We start from the raw sequence: 16,638 nt of genomic DNA on the forward strand, positions 1-16,638 counted from the left end.
CAAAAAAGAAAATTACAGACCAATATGCCTTAAGTATTTAGATGCAAAAATTCTCAATAAAATATTAGCAAAGTGAACCCAACAGCATATCAAAGAAATTATTCACCATAACCAAGTGGAATTTATTCCTGGAGGGCAAAGATGGTTCAACATAAAAAAAACAATCAGTAAAATGCACCACATTAAAAAAATTAAAAGGCCAGGCATGGTGGCTCATGCCTGTAATCCCAGCACTTTGGGAGGCTGAGGCAGGTGGATCATGAGGTCAGGAGATCAAGACCATCCTGGCTAACATGGTGAAACCCCATCTCCACTAAAAATACAAAAAATTAGCCGGGTGTGGTGGCGGGTGCCTGTAGTCCCAGCTACCTGGGAGGCTGAGGCAGGAGAATCGCTCAAACCCAGGAGGCAGAGGTTGCAGTGAGCCGAGATTGCACCACTGCACTCCAGCCTGGGTGACAGAGTGAGACTCCATCTCAAAAAAAAAAGGAAAAAAAATTACAGAAAAAACTATGTTCATCTCAGTTGATGAAGAAAAAACAATTTTAAAAATCCAATACTTTTTCATGATAAAAACACAAGAAACTAGGGTAGAAAGTAACTTCCCTATCATGATAAAGGCCATATTTGAGAATCCCACAGCTAACAACATTCTCAGTGGTGAAAGAGTGAAAGCTTTCCCCTAAGATCAGGAACAAGATCAGGATGCACACATGTCACTTCTCTTCAACATAGCCAGAGCACTTATGCAAGAAAAGGAAATAAAGATATAAACACTGGAAAGGAGAGCATAAGAATATCTCTGTTCACAGACAACATAATCTTCTATGTAAAAAACACTAACAATTCCACTCAATGGGGAAAAGGACAGTCTCTTCAACAAATTACGCTGGAAAAACTGGCTATCCATATGCGTGAGAATGAAGCTGAATCCTTATCTGACACCATATACAAAAATTAACTCAAAATGGGCTACAGGCTAAAACTATAAATGTTTTAAAAGAAAACACAGGAGAAAAATCTCCATCAACTGAATTTGGAAATGATACTTTGGATATGGCAACAAAGGCACAGACAATGAAAGAAAAAAATTAGATAAATTGAACTTCATGAAAATTATAACTTGTTTTAATTTTAATAGGACCAAAGGATACTACTGAGAGAGTAAAAAGACAAGTCACAGAATAGAAGCAAATATTTGCAAATCACATATTTGCTAAGGGGTTGATATCCAGAATACATAAAGAACTCCTAAAACTCAACAGTAAGTAGTGTGCAAAATGAAATTAAGGGCTGTAAAAAACAATACTGAATAGGCAAAGTACTTGAGAGTTGTTAGTTGGCTCAAGAAATCTAGAGAGAAGTGGAAGTTCAAAGAACGTGGGTGGTGTCGTGTGTCTGGACTAGACCGTGGGCTTCCTGAGGCCAGGGACTCTGCCATATATACGCATGGTAGGCTCTCTGGCAGTATTTGTTGGGTGGATGCATAGGTGACTAGGACATTCCAACTGGAACGCAGGTTGGACCCATACTGCAAACAGTCTTCATTGCTAAGTAAGAGTATCCAGAATATATTAGTATCCAGAATATATTAATATAAAGAATGCTTATAACAGAATAATGAAAAGACAAATTTCAAGAGACATTTTACCATAAAAGACATATGACTGGACAACAAGCACATGAAAAGATGCTCAACATCATTTGTCACTAGGGAAATGCAAACCCAAACCACACTGAGATACCACCTCATACCCCTGGGAAGGCTAGAGTGAGAAAGATGGTCAACAACAAGTGTCAGTGAAGATGTGGAGAAATCGGAACCCTCGTGCACGAAGTAAGTTATAAAATAGTGCAGCTGCTCTGGAAAGCAGTTTGGCAGGTCCTTAAAATGCTAAATGTAGAATTATCATATGACCCAGTAATTCCACTTCTAGGTATCCATCTACTCAAGAGAAATGAAACATGTTCACCCAAAACTTGAACCCAAAAGTTCATGGAGGCATTATTATTCATGGAGGCATTATTAACAATCACAGTGACCAAAAAAGTAGAAACAACCCAAATGTCCATCCACCGACGACTGGAAAAGCCATATGACATATCCATAAAGTGGAATGTTACTTAGCCACAAAACTGAAGCAAGTACTGATACCTGCTACAACATGATGGCCCTTGAAAACATTATGCCAAGTGGAAGAAGCTAGTCACAATACATCACATATTGTATGATTCCATTTATGGAAAATGTCCAAAACAGGCAAATCTATAGAGACAGATAATAAATTAGTGGTAGCCTAGGGTAGGGGAGGAATGAAGATTGACAAGGTTTCTTTTTGGGGTGATCAAAATTAGTTCTAAATTAGTTCTAAAAATATGTTCTAAAATTAGTTAGGGTGATTGTTGCATAACTGTGTAAATACACTAAAAAACAGACTTGTACACTTTACACAGGTGAACTTTATGGCATGGAAATTACATCTTAAGAAAACTGCTTATTCGAGGGGAGGCGAGAAGGGAGCAGTTGGTGGACAAAGAGGGAAAAAAGACTTTATTAATAATCTTTCAATACATTCTGAGTTTCAAACCATCTGACTATACTATCTATTCAAAAGCAAATCTAAAATCAAAGGATCAAACAAAATTAAAAACAGACTCCTAATTCTCCCCCAGTTTGGGCTGGGGAGTGGAGAAGGTGGGAGCTACCACCCACCCTGCCATAGTGTGAAGCAGTGGCTGAGTAAAGTCCGGCAGTGGATCCTATGTGACAAGGGCAGCCTTGGGGAGGCTCCAGGGCCCATTCATGGCCTGGAAGCCACCAAAGCCACCGGACCTGAGGGGGAGATAATGCCCGACTGACCTGATGGCAGATGCCCAACTGATCAGAGAAGCTGTCCATGCCCTTCCTCCTCTACTGCTATCTCGACCTACATAAAATCCCAGAACCCCCATCAAGCCCAAAGAGGAGCATGAAAACCCTAAGACTGACACCAGCCAGGCGGAGTAGAAGCTTGAGGGAGAAGCTCCATTAACAGAAAGGGAAGAAAGGGAATTCCTCTCTGACACTAGCTCTGTGGGCTGGGCTCACACCCTGGACTACCGCAGACTGGGATGTAGCACGGAGACTCTTTCCTGCACCCTGAGACCAGAGAGCAGCCAAGGAGGGTGATTCTCAGAGCTCTCTACTTGTGCCTCCTCACACACTTGGCCGGTTAACAGGTGTTGCACCAAGAAAGAGCTCTGTGGTCAATTAGCTTGAAAAATGTTGGGTTAAAGGAAGTCAAAAAATTTTTTTAACTGCAGGACTTCTCAGAGCCTTTTCTTGTGACTCTTCAAGAGGGAGTCTGGCAGGTTCAAAGCACTTTTGTGTTTTTGAGGGATATCTAATAGGAAAGACAGTCTTCTTCATTTTACAGCTGAGGGGAAGTGGCTCAGCCAAGGTCCCAGAGGGGGTCAATGAACAATTGGCCACAGCTGATTTGGCAGCACCAGACAGCTTCTGCCACTGCCAGGTCACAGTTCTGGCTGGGTTCCGACTCGTGGTGCCAGAGCACTGGGCAATTTCATCCTGTGTCGAGGCAGCCTCTGGTCACTGCCTTATCCAGCTCGCTCAGAAACTGTATGTATTTGAGCCCCTGGTCGGGTACATGTCTGGGATATGGGTGGTGAGCATAAAAGATGATCAGAGAAAAGATTTGCTCCCCGCCTGGGGTGTGGGGACAGAGCAGCAGGGAAAGGCTGTGAATCTAGGCTGTCTCCGGGGTCCATCTGGCGGTGGGTTCCATCTGCACAGCGAGGCACCTGCAGTTTTCCCCTCAATCTGTTGAATGTAAATCAGCTGCAACCCCTCCCAGCCCCGTGCCTGCACCTCGGGTCTCAGGAGCCCACGTGGGTGGCTGGGGTCTAGCCTCCTAGCATCCCATGAGGCACTGCCCACCAGTGCGCACAGAGCAGTGGAAGGCCTGCCTGGCCCTGGGATAAGGTACCAACTATGGGATGGCCCGAGTCTTCTAGATCTGGCCTTGGCCAAACCCTTGGTCCTGATCTCCTGCCCCCCTCCGCCACACACCCAAGGCCAGCTCTCCAGCCTCCCAGCATCACTCAGGCCTTTCCTTTTTCCTGGACATACTTATTCATTGCCTGGTCAGCTCCTCCTGCTCCTCCTTCAAGGTTCCACTGAGGTGTCACCTCCTCCAGGAAGCCATCCCTGACTTCCCCAGCCCAAGTCAGGTGGTGTTCATTCTCTGTGTCTCGTTTGTCCTGTCCAACATCTAGCAGAGCACTTGAGAGGCTGAACCCCAGGGCCAGACAGCCTGGGTTTGAATCTTGACCCTGCTGCACACCAGCGGAAGGCCTTGGTAGCAATTTATGAAACTCCTCTGTGCCTCTGTGTTCTCTGTGTAAAAGTGGATGAGAACATTGCCCATCTCACAGGTGGTTATGAGCATGAAGTGAGGGAGCACAGTTACATTCTTAGAGCAGATTCTTGGCACACAGCAAGTCCTCAATACAGGCCGTGGAGGATGAACATTACGGCCCATATTGCACTGCATGGCAACTGCACTCCTCTGTCTGCCCCATCCTCTGAAACCTCCCAGGGGATGGGAAGCCCAGCAACTGTCAAAGGTGGAGTGAGAGGAACGTAAAAACCAAAGAAAGCCCATGGGCCCTTAGGAAGAAACTGAAGGACAAGGAGGACGCGGGCAGGTGGAGAGGAAGGAGGGAGGCTCCGGGAAGCAGCTGGAGCAGGGTGATAGTGCACAGAGCAGGAGAGGAGATGCAAATGGTCAGGAAACACAGGAAAATGTCCAGTCTACCAAAAATCAGAAAAACAACTGAACAATGAAAAATTCCCAGCTCATAATTATAGAATAGTCCATACAAAGAAAAACATTAAAATGCAAATAAAGATAATATTTTAAAATTTTTTTGTGTAGCTGGCATTACATTGAGGACACAATTGGACCAGGACACATTATGGGACACAAATAAACAAAATTATGTCACCTCTTTCATAAACAGTATGTATCTCCTTTTTAATAAACAGAGCTGGGGCCGGGCGTGGTGGCTCATGCCTGTAATTCCAGCACTTTGGGAGGCCGAGGTGGGCGGATCACGAGGTCAGGAGATCGAGACCATCCTGGTTAACACGTGAAAACCTGTTTCTACTAAAAATACAAAAAAAAAACTTAGCCAGGCATGGTGGCGGGCGCCTGTAGTCCCAGCTACTTGGGAGGCTGAGGCAGGAGAATGGCGTGAACCCAGGAGGTGGAGCTTGCAGTGGGCCCAGATCGCACCACTGCACTCCAGCCTGGGCGACAGAGCGAGACTCTGTCTCAAAAATAAATAAATAAAACAGAGCTACAAATATTCTAAGCAAAATATTATATGAATGAAGTCACCTATGAAAATACAGTAGATCAATACTAAATGGAATATACACCAAAATGCAAGGTCCTTAACATTCAAAATGAATTGTGTAAGTCATCCCATTAGCAGAAAAATACAGGAGAAAATAGTAAGATCATTTAGCTGAAAAGTTTTTTAAAGCATTTAATAAAATTTAAAACTGAACCACAAACACACAAAAAAACTTGAGTAAAATATAAAAAGAGGACTGGCCAGGCGCGATGGCTCACACCTGTAATCCCAGCACTTTGGGAGGCCGAGGCAGGCAGTTCACCTGAGGTCGGGAGTTCGAGACCAGCCTGACCAACATGGAGAAACCCCATCTCTACTAAAAATACAAAATTAGCCGAGCGTGGTGGCACATGCCTGTAATCCCAGCTACTCGGGGGGCTGAGGCAAGAGAATCGCTTGAACCCGGGAGGCGGAGGTTGCGGTGAGCCAAGGTCGTGCCATTGCACTCCAGCCTGGATAACAAGAGTGAAACTCTGTCTCAAAAAAATTAAAAATAATAAAAAAAAGAAGGCAACTTCCAGCCAGGCATGGTGGCTCACACTTGTAATCCAGTACTTTGGGAGGCAGAGGCGGGGGGATCACCTGAGGTCAGGAATTCAAGACCTGCCTGGCCAACGTGGTGAAACCCCGTCTCTACTAAAAATACAGAAATTAGCCAGGCATGGTGGTAGGTGCCTGTAATCCCAGTTACTCAGGAAGCTGAGGCAGGAGAATCACTTGAACCTGGGAGGTGGAGGTTGCAGTGAGCTGAGATCGAGCCATTGCACTCCAGCCTGGGTGACAAGAGTGAGACTCCATCTCAAAAAAAAAAAAAAAAAAAAGCAACTTCCTTAATTTGATGAAATCTGATATCTGATGAAGTCTAATACTAGCCAATAACAAAAACATAATTAATAGAGAATTATGGGAAGCTTTTTCCCCCAGTGCAGGACCAGACGAGGATGCCTGCTATCACTCTTTACTCAGCATTGTAGTGGAGAAACAATACAGTAAGAAATAAAAAGGCATTAGGATTAATTTTTAAACCAAAAAAATTGTCATTATGTGTATATGACACTACTACATGCCTAGACAATCCCTGAAAACCCCAAAACTGTTACAATTAATAACTTACTGGATACATTATTGTTATCAACCAGATTACTATATACTAGTATGAAACCAGTAGAAAATAATGATCAAACTAGAGAACAAGTATCTATGACAAAAATGAGCCAATAAAGGATCAATTTGCAGATTTAAGATAAATCCTTCAAATCAATATTAAAAAAGGACCCTACAAAAACACACACAAAATGAGCAAAGCATATGAAGAAAAGTAAGGCACAGAAGCCAATAAACATTTGCTAAACTCTACCTCACATGAAACCCACCACTGCAAGTTCCAGGTGAGAGGATCCCTGCAGAAACACTGCAGGGCAGGATCCCAGGAGGCAGGACCACCGGGGAAGTGACGGAGCCCCTGTAGTTGGGAGGGTCTCAGGCCCAAGCGGGCCAGGTGGCTCCAAACCTCCTGCTCCAGCTTCCCCTTACTCCCCACACCAGGCACAGACCCACGTGAGTGCCCCGATGCAGGGAGGATTCTGACTGGCCATGTCTTCTCTGCCACTGTGCAGCCTGCTGAATGGCAGCCTCCTTGCCCATTACATCATTCCAGGCTTCCCTTTCATGGGTCACCTTCTCCCTCCCAACACAATGCCAGAATCCACCCCAGGAGGATAGGGACCGGGAACCAAACTGTGGCACCATGAGTGGAGACCCTGGAGGCAGACATGGGTGTAGGCACAGAGTGGAAACATGCTAGGCCTGGCCAACGGGTGACAAGCACAGAGGATGGGGACATTCAAGGGCAGACACGGGTTGTAGTCACAGGAGAGAAGACCTGGGCTACAGTCACAGGGGATCCAGACAAAAAGGGAGCTCGCTGGCTACAGCTGCATGGCAGAGAGGCACACCAGGGACAGACATGGGTACAGGTGCAGGACAGAGGAGTAGGTGAAGGTTGGCGTGGGCAGAGGGCACAGAGATAAAGACACTTGAAGGGAGATGTGGCTGTAGGCTGAAGGGTGGAGTCACAAGAGTCCTAATGTGGGCTGCATGGACAAGGGCTGGAGACACAGGAAGACAGGCATGGGAAGCAGGCACACTCAATGGCAGGCCTCTGCTGCAGTAACAACAGACGGAGATACCCAACGAAAGAGACTGGCTGCAGGTACAAACACTGGGGATAGGAGTTTGGGGCATAGTCTCCTGGGAGAAATGATCCAGAAAAAGGAAAGAAATGGGCTGAAGGCACAGGGGAAGGAGACACACGAGTGCAGACATGGCCCAAAAAGCATGGATGAAAACACTGACTGTGGACATGGATTAGGGGGACAGAGAATGTAGCATACATAAGCTGGCATGGGCAGAAGCTCAGGGGACAGACAGACAAAAACATCGGAATGGGCTGCAAACACAGGGATCGAGGCACTGGAGGACTGCTACTGCCTGAAGGCTAAGGAGACGACAACATTCAAGGCAAGCAATGTGCTGCAAGCACACAGGATAGAGACTCACAGGGCTGGCAGGGGCTGCAGGAGCAAGAAATGGAGAGGCATAAAGTGCAGGCAGAGGACAGACCAGGTGACAATACACAAGGGCAGACATGGGCTTCAGTCATTACGGGATGGTGATACTGGTGAGAAGATACAGGCTTCAGGCACGAGGATGGAGACACACAAGGCCTGGTATGGCTGTAGGCGATACAGGGTGGAGACACTGGGAGGTCAATGCGGCGGCGGACACAGGGTTTGGAAACATCTGACGGAAAATGTGGGCTGTCAGATAAATCCCTGCTTAGAGAGAAATTTACAGCCTTAAGGGAATGTGTTAGAATAGAAAAAGACATTGACAATCAATCACTTAAATCTCCTTCTGAAGAATTAAAAACAGTCAAAATGAAAGAATGTAGAATTAAAGTAATGAAGAGCAGACATCAATGAAATAGGGAAAAAAATGCAACAGAAACAAATCAAGGATAAAAGTTGGCTTATAAGGCCGGGCGCGGTGGCTCACACCTGTAATCCCAGCACTTTGGGAGGCTGAGGCGGGCAGATCATGAGGTCAGGAGATAGAGACCATCCTGGCTAACACGGTGAAACCCCGTGTCTACTAAAAATACAAAAAATTAGCCGGGTGTGGTGGCGGACACCTGCAGTCCCAGCTACTCAGGAGGCTGAGGCAGGAGAATGGTGTGAACCCAGGAGGTGGAGCTTGCAGTGAGCCGAGACCCCACCACTGCACTCCAGCCTGGGCAACAGAGCAAGACTCCTTCTCAAAAAAAAAAAAAAAAGTTGGTTTATAAATATTAATATACTTAATAAACCACTAGTGAAACTAATTAAGGCAAAGAGAAAAGACACAAAAGATCACTATCAGGAACCAAAAGAGAAGCCTGCTCTATAGAGCAGTGTATTATTAAGACACTAGGAGGGTTCTGTGAAATACTTAGGACTAGAAGTTTGACAACAGAGATTCAAATAACATTACATTGAAAAATAAACTTCCTAGGCCGAACACGGTGACTCACGACTGTAATCCCAGCACTATGGGAGGTTGAGGTGGGTGGATCACCTGAGGCCAGGAGTTTGAGACCAGCCTGACCAACATGCCGAAACCCCATCTCTACTAAAAAATACAGGCGGGCACGGTGGCTCACACCTGTAATCCCAGCACTTTGGGAGGCTGAGGCAGGTGGGTCACGAGGTCAGGAGTTCGAGATCAGCCTGGCCAACATAGTGAAACCCCATGTGTACTAGAAACACAAAAATTAGCGGTGCGTGATGGCACGCACCTGTAATCCCAGCTACTCAGGAGGCTGAGGCTGGAGAAATCCGGGAGGCGGAAGCTGCAGTGAGCCGAGATCGTGCCACTGTACACCCTAGCCTGGGAGACAGAGCGAGATTCTGTCCCCCCAAAAATAAAAATAAAAATAAAAATAAACTTAGTAAAATGGGCACAGAAATAACATAAAACAAGAAAACTCCTACATATACCAAAGGATTTGAATTATTAGAAGTCAAACCAGCCAACAAAAATACTGTTCCACATGGAAAATTCCATACCTAGACTAAAGAAATATTCCAAATATTTAAGGAAGAAAACACCTAAATTTCTCAGACTCTTCTAAAGAGAAGAAATACAGGAAATATTTTTCAGTTTGTTTTTTGAAGCCAGCATTACGTTGGCACCACAATCTGAACAGGACATTAGAAAAAAAAAATATAGGCCCTCTCTCTCATTAACAGAAATACAAATATTCAAAAAAAAAAAACATATGAATTAAACCACATATGAAAATGTAACACATGGATACCAAGTGGGATATACTAAAAAAGTCAGGATTGGTTAACATCCAAAAATAGCTCATGTAAAATATCCTATTTGCAGAAAAATAGGAGAAAAACATATAATTTACAGTATATGTAAATATACTGTACAGCAAGAAAGAAATGTTAAATAAAATTAAGGTACAATGACCAGACTAAGAAACAACTATCTGCACTAGAAATGACCCCGTAAAGGATTAATTTATAGAATACCTTTTTAAATTCTTCAAATCAACGTAAGAACACAAATGACCCAACAGAAAAGCCAGCACTGAAAATGAAGACACAGACGCAAAGGCCAATAAATATTCACAAAACTTCGCTTCACTAACTTATTTCCAGTTCCAGATGACAGAAGGCCCTCAGGGACCCAGAAGGCAGGACCACAGAGAGGTGACAGCGCCAGCAGCAGGAGGGCGGGCCTCTGCCTTGGCCCAAGCGGGGCCACAGCTCCTGGCGGGCTGCGGGGGCCGGGAAGCCCGAGCAGCCTGGCGCTCCTGGCCCCTGCACACGCTTCCCTCCCTCCACCCCGTTCCTCTCTCTCTCTCTGTGCCTTGGGCCCCGTGGGATGCGCTCACATCCAGACTCACCAGGCCCGAGACATTGGGAGAATGGAGAAGCGCTTGCGAGCCGAAAGTCCTCCAGGAACACGTGAAGGACGCTTCCTCTGCACCTGGGACACCCTTCCCTGATGCTGGCCTCAAGGCAGGCGCGCCACACACGCTTCCGGTCCATGATGACCACAGCGCAGAGAAGCACGCGAGCCCAACCTCCACGAAAAGAAAATGGCGGAATGGGCCTTCGCCTCCCTTTCATCATGGCTGTATGCAACCGCTGTACTTGTAAGCTTGGTTCTGATTGGGTGAGAAGGAACTTTTTTTGACAACTTTTATTGGATAATAGTCTCCATCTCTGACTGGATAATCTTCACTAATCGGAGTTGGAGACTTATCCAATCTGTGTTGTAGTACAGAGTCTGCTCTCATCCTATCAGAAAGAGGCTTCCAGGATATGTCGTTTGAATACAGACATTATAAAAGGGAGGCAAAGATCTGCACCTGCCGTGGAGGTTGGGCTCATGTGCTCCTCTGCACTGGAGTTAGCCAAGGAGCGTGTGCAGAACACTTGCCTCGTAGGCCAGCCGTACAGAAGGATGTCCCAGGTGCAGGCGAAGTTTTGTTCACGTGTTCCTGGAGGATTTTTCCCGTGGCAAGCGCTTCTCCATCCTCCAGCATCTCAGGCCTGGTGAGTCTGGATGTGACCGCTTCCTACGGGGGCCCCAGGCACAGAAAGATGCAAAGGAGAGTGGATGGAAGTGGAACGTGGGCAGGGCCCAGAGAGCATCAGGTTGCCTGTTTCACCAGGCACCCCTGCTCCGGTGCAAGGCAGAAGCCGGCCAGACCCCCACCCAGCGCCCCTCCTGGGCTCTGGCCCTGGCACCTAGACCCATCCCACCATTCTCCGCAGCTCCACTGCCCGCAGGCAGGAGCTGCCGGCGTGGAACCTGCGGGCTGCAGTGAGCAGTGGAGGCAGTAGCCGCTGCTCCCTGGATTCCCGGGATGTTTTTCTATGGCTTTTTTATTTTTCTATTTTATTTTAGATTCAGAAGGTACACGTGCTTGTTTGTTATATGTATATCACATGCACAATGGGGGGGGGGTGTGCTTCTAGCATACCCATCACCCAAATATTGGAGGTTGTACCCAGTAGGTACGTTTTCAACTCTTCCCCCCAACTTTTTGAGTCCCCACAGTGTATTCTCTCCATCTTCATGAGAACATGCAGTATTTGGCTGTTTCTGCATTCACGTAGGATAATGACCTTCAGCTGCATCTGTATTGCTGCAAAGGACATGATTTTGTTCTTTTTTATGACTGCCTAGTACTTTGTGGTGTATATGCACCACATTTTCTTTATTTAATGAACCGTTGGTGGATACTTACCTTGGTTCCCTGACCTTGCTGTTGTAAGTTATGCTGCGATAAACATGGGAGTGCAGTGCCTTTTTATATAATGATTTCTTTCCCTTTGGGTAGATACCCAGTAGTGGGATTGCTGGGTCGAAAGGTAGTTGTACTTTTAGTTCTTTGAGATACCTCCCTACTTTTTCCATAGAAGTTGAACTAATTGACATACCCACCAACAATGTATGAGCATTCCCGTGTCTGGAAGAGTTTTCCTAGGTTTTCTCCTAGGATCTTTATAGTTTTAGGTCTTACATTTAGGCCTTTAATCTATCTTGAGTTAATTTTTGTACAGGTGAGTGAGAGGGGTCCAGTTTCATTCTTAAGCATATGGTCAGCCACTATTCCCAGAACCACTTAGTGAATAGGGTGTCCTTTCCACGTTAAGTGTTTTGAAGAGCCATTGGCTGAATTTTTCCTAGCATTATTTCTTGAGCAAAATCCTTCAGTAGAATGTTGATGAAAGTGGTCAAAGTGATTATTTATGTATTGTTTCCAATCTTATGGAGTAAACATTCTTTACCCACTAACTTACTTGAGGATGTTTATCGTAGGTTTTCTTAGATGCACTTGACCAGATTGTGGAAGTACTCTTCAATTTCTAGTTTGGTTAGGGTTTTAATCATATGATGGATTTAGCCAAATGCTTTTTTTCCTGTGTCAATCAGATTATCACATCCAAGTCTGGTGGTCAAACCTGTAGACGTGTATAGTCTTATTACACACTGGATAATGGGTCATTCTTATCTCTGCTTTGCCCATGCAGTGCACCAGCCTTCCTGTGCCCATTGATGGACTGAGAGGAAGATGAGCCCTTAGGATGCCTGTCATGCTCACTGTTAAGGTAGGACTCATCCTTCTCCCTTGAGCACCAGTGTTTCTCCTGCCCATTTCTCAGTGACCGTTTCCTATCATTGGCCTGGACATTCTGGCACTTCAGTTCCCCAACTGAGGGTCTCACCCCACCAAGTTCTTTGCACGGAAGTAGGTCATGCCTACTGGGAACTTTTACAGCTCCCCAGACTCCTCCAGGTGGTCAGTACCTCATAATATCACCCAAGCAAGGCACAGAGGGGGTCTGCCCAGTTAATAGAGCTTGTGTTCTGAAACCCACCATCTCACCTTTTAACTCACCAATGGCCCTTTCTCAAGGCCAGGGAAAGGAATGAAGGCTCATTGCTAAAAACCGCAACCTCAACAAGGCTGTACTTCCTTTTAGAGTCCCCTTACCCAGCATTGTCATTGTCTTGGAAGAAGTTCAGAATGCTTCTCCCTCTTGGTTTTGTTACTGACCTGGCAAACATGTTCTATTGTGTCTATTTGTGAAGAAGATCAGGTGCAGTTCACCTTCAGATTTGAAGGCTGACAGTACACCGTTAGGAGGCATCTGATTGACTACCTCAACAATCCTCTGCTGGCTCAAGGTTGCAATGACTAGATCTAGCTACCCTCTGACTGCCACCTGATGTCCACTTGTGGCACTATGTGGATAATGTCCTGCCTGATAACAAAGAGGGAGAGGTTCAATGGGCCCTCATATTGACAACTAACCACACAACTCAATGGGAATGAGCCATCATCCCACATGATACAACAGCCTGCCATTTCCATCAAATTGTGGGGCTATATTTACTTATTTTTTTGGATGTAAAACGTTAGTTTTACAGGAAGAATGGAATTTAAAATGGCATTCTTTAAATGTGGAGTATCCAAGTTCAACAGTCTGTACTCATTGATTTCTTCCAAAAACAGAAAAATTTAAGGGGCAGACCTGAACAAGTCACTAATTACTTGAAGCTATATGGTTTGCAAATGTTTTGCTCTTATTTCAGTACAGTTTCATATAATGAGATGGGATTTTTCCAAAACTGATACACTATAAATCTCAGTGGACATGCTAGTATCCTTTCAATAAATTTGCATTTCAATAATATGGACAATATCCATGTATTATATACAGAAGGCTAAGAAACAGAAGAAATTGCCAGACTATATTATTCAAAATATCAAGAAACTGATGTCTGACTAATGTATTCAATCCTTGTTCTGGAGATCAACATTGTGAATGCATGAATTTCTAAGGGAAAATTTTAAAATTATAATTTACTCATATTATAAATTTTGATGTTGAGAAAATTAGTTTTTGGAATACATCTTTGATTTTTGTCACATAATAGAAGAAAAATTTCCAGTGTACTAAACAGCATATGACATTATTTATGGCAAAACAAAATGATTCTAATTGATGTTTCCTTTAAAAAATCTAAAGAGTACTCATCCCTTGACCTTTCTGAATTCCCAAATATACTCCCTTAAATTAATAAAATTGAAAATGTAATTGTATCAGGAAAGAACTATTGTATTCTTATATTCTTTTCAACACTGTTAAGCTATTGTTACTTTTTAAAATTTTTAGTAGGTTTTTGGGCAACAGGTGGTGTTTGGTTACATGAATAAGTTCTTTAGTGGTGATTTCTGAGATTTTGGTGCACCCATCACCCGAAGAGTCTATACTGTATTCAATGTGTGGTAGTCTTTTATCCCTCACCCTGCTCCCACACTTTCCCCGCCGAGTCCAAATTGTGAGGCTATATTTAGAGTAAGGAAGGCAGACAAAATCTACAACCAGTCGGCTTCAGGCTCTTCACCCTCCTCAGGCCACATTGAGTTTAACCCTTAGGCCACCCTTATCACTGTTTCTGCAGCCTGTGCCTCCTAGAGACACTTGGCATCTCAGTTGTGCTTCGCAGCCATTAGAGATGGATAGGACCCAAAATGGTTGATTGGGCCACCTCCAAGATCAAGTTTTTGTGCCTATGACATCACCTCCAGCACACACAGTGTGTTTAGACCTTACTGCTTAGTTCTGAGTCCTCTCGGTCCTGTCCCATTCTAGCCTGCCATTGCTCACAATGCAGCAACTCCAAGCCTACTACCACCCAGACCTTTCAACTCCTTTTACATCCCCATGGAACCATTTTTCCAAGCCTCAGTGTGCCGTGGCTTTTGCTGTCCCAGGTTTCCCAAAGTTCCTCACATAATTGTGTCTTCTCCAGGCCTATTCACCAATTACTCGGCTCTCAGGTCATGGACAGTTTTTATCACAGGGTCATTTCAGACACCACCCAGTAGCCAGCCTTTTAGCTCACCAGTCATGCCTTTGCTGACATCCTGCCACCTTACAGTCAGACCCTGGTTATGACTCATTTGCTGCTCTTCCCTCACCATTTGGTGAGTCTGCCTCAAATCTGCAGCTGCACCTCACTCGCAGTATCTCCTCTAATAGTTCAGCCACCAATGGACCTACTATGCCCTCTCTGCTGATGGTGCAGTTCAGTTCCCAGCAACCGTTTCAAGGATGCCACTGATTTCTGTCTTACCATCACAATATGCCCCCCTATGAGAGACCCTCACACTATTTTTAATTTTATTTTATCTTGTGTTGTCTTCTTTGACCCATATTTTACTTACAAGCATATACTTTAAATCTCCAAGTATCTTGGGATTTTCCAGATCTTTCTGTTACTGATTTCTAGTTTGATTCCATTGGGTATGAAAACATAGAACATATGTTTTGTGATTTCTATTTTTTTTGCATTGTTCAATGTATATGTTATGGCCTAGAATGTGGTGTATCCTGGTAGACGTTCCCTTATTCTGTTGCTGGGTGGAAGTATTCTATAGATATCTATTATATTCAGTTGATTAATTATGCTGGGGGAGTTCAACTAGGGCAGTCCTGATTTTTCTGTCTGCCATGTCTGTCTATTACTGATAGAAGGTATTAAAATCTTCAACTAAAATACTGGGTGTATCTAGTTCTCTTTGCAGTTCTGTCAGTTTTTGCCTTGTGTTTTGATGCTCTGTCATTGGGCATATACATTGAGGCATATACATGTACATTGATATCACTGATTGAAAAATTGACCCTTTTAAAATTAACAAATGTTCCTGTTTGTCCCTGATGAATTTCCTTGTTCTAAAGTCCCCTCTGTCTCAAAACAAGCTTTTTTAAAATTAGTCTTAGTATAGTATATGTTTCCGTATACCTTTACTTTTAAACTATATGTGTATTTATATTTAAAGAGTGTTTCTTGAAGATGACATATAGTTGCATTTTGTTTTTTGATTCACTCTACATCTGTCTTTTAATAGATGAATTTAGACCATTGATTAGTTATTGGCATAACTGGATTAATATCAACCATATTTGTTTTCTATTCATTGCACCTGTTCTTTGTTTCTATTTTTCCTTCTATTATTTATCTGCCTTTTACAAAATGAGTTTATGGAAGAATGATTGACTTATAAAAAGCAGTAAATATTTAATATGTAAGTTGGATAGTTTTGGAGATAAGTATGTATCTGTAAAACCATAAACACAGTCTATTCTGTAAACATATCCAATAACTCCAAAATTTTCCCTAGTGCTCTTATTTATATTTTATGTGATAAAAACACAACACAAAATACACCTCTAGGCAAGTTTTGTTTTGTCTTGTTTTGTTTTGTGTTTTGTGTTTTTTTTTTTTTTTTTTAGACAGAGTCTTGCTCTGTTGCGAGGCTAGAGTGCAGTGGTGCGCACTCAGCTCACTGCAACCTCCGCCTCCTGGGTTCAAGTGATTTCCCTGCCTCTGCCTCCTGAGTAGCTGGGACTACAGGCATGTGCCACCACACCCAGCTAATTTTTTGTATCTTTAGTAGAGACGGAGTTTCACCATGTCGGCTAGGATGGTCTCAATCTCTTGACCTCATGTTCTGCCTGCCTCAGCCTCCCAAAGTGCTGGGATTACAGGCATGAGCCACCACACCCAGCCCCAAGTTTTTTAAGTATAAAGTACTGTAAAATTTACTGTAGGACCTATGTTGTATAATAGATCTCT

General features: G+C 44.1%; 1 protein-coding gene across 4 annotated transcripts in view; it reads right to left on the reverse strand.

Moving 5' to 3' along the window:
• LOC129137583 (ribosomal protein S6 kinase beta-1-like) overlaps nt 1-10,613 on the reverse strand; it is a 102,986-nt gene extending 92,373 nt beyond the window's left edge. For 3 of the 4 annotated variants that reach the window (XM_063798875.1, XM_063798872.1, XM_063798874.1), the window contains exon 1: nt 10,382-10,613. The gene's annotated coding sequence lies outside the window, so the exon portion shown is untranslated. The remainder of the gene's footprint in view (nt 1-10,381) is intronic. The other variant, XM_063798873.1, reaches the window with a different exon arrangement.
• Nucleotides 10,614-16,638: the final 6,025 nt, after the last annotated feature.

The sequence above is a fragment of the Pan troglodytes genome, chromosome 19 (assembly GCF_028858775.2).
Source record: "Pan troglodytes isolate AG18354 chromosome 19, NHGRI_mPanTro3-v2.0_pri, whole genome shotgun sequence".
Taxonomy (NCBI): domain Eukaryota; kingdom Metazoa; phylum Chordata; class Mammalia; order Primates; family Hominidae; genus Pan; species Pan troglodytes.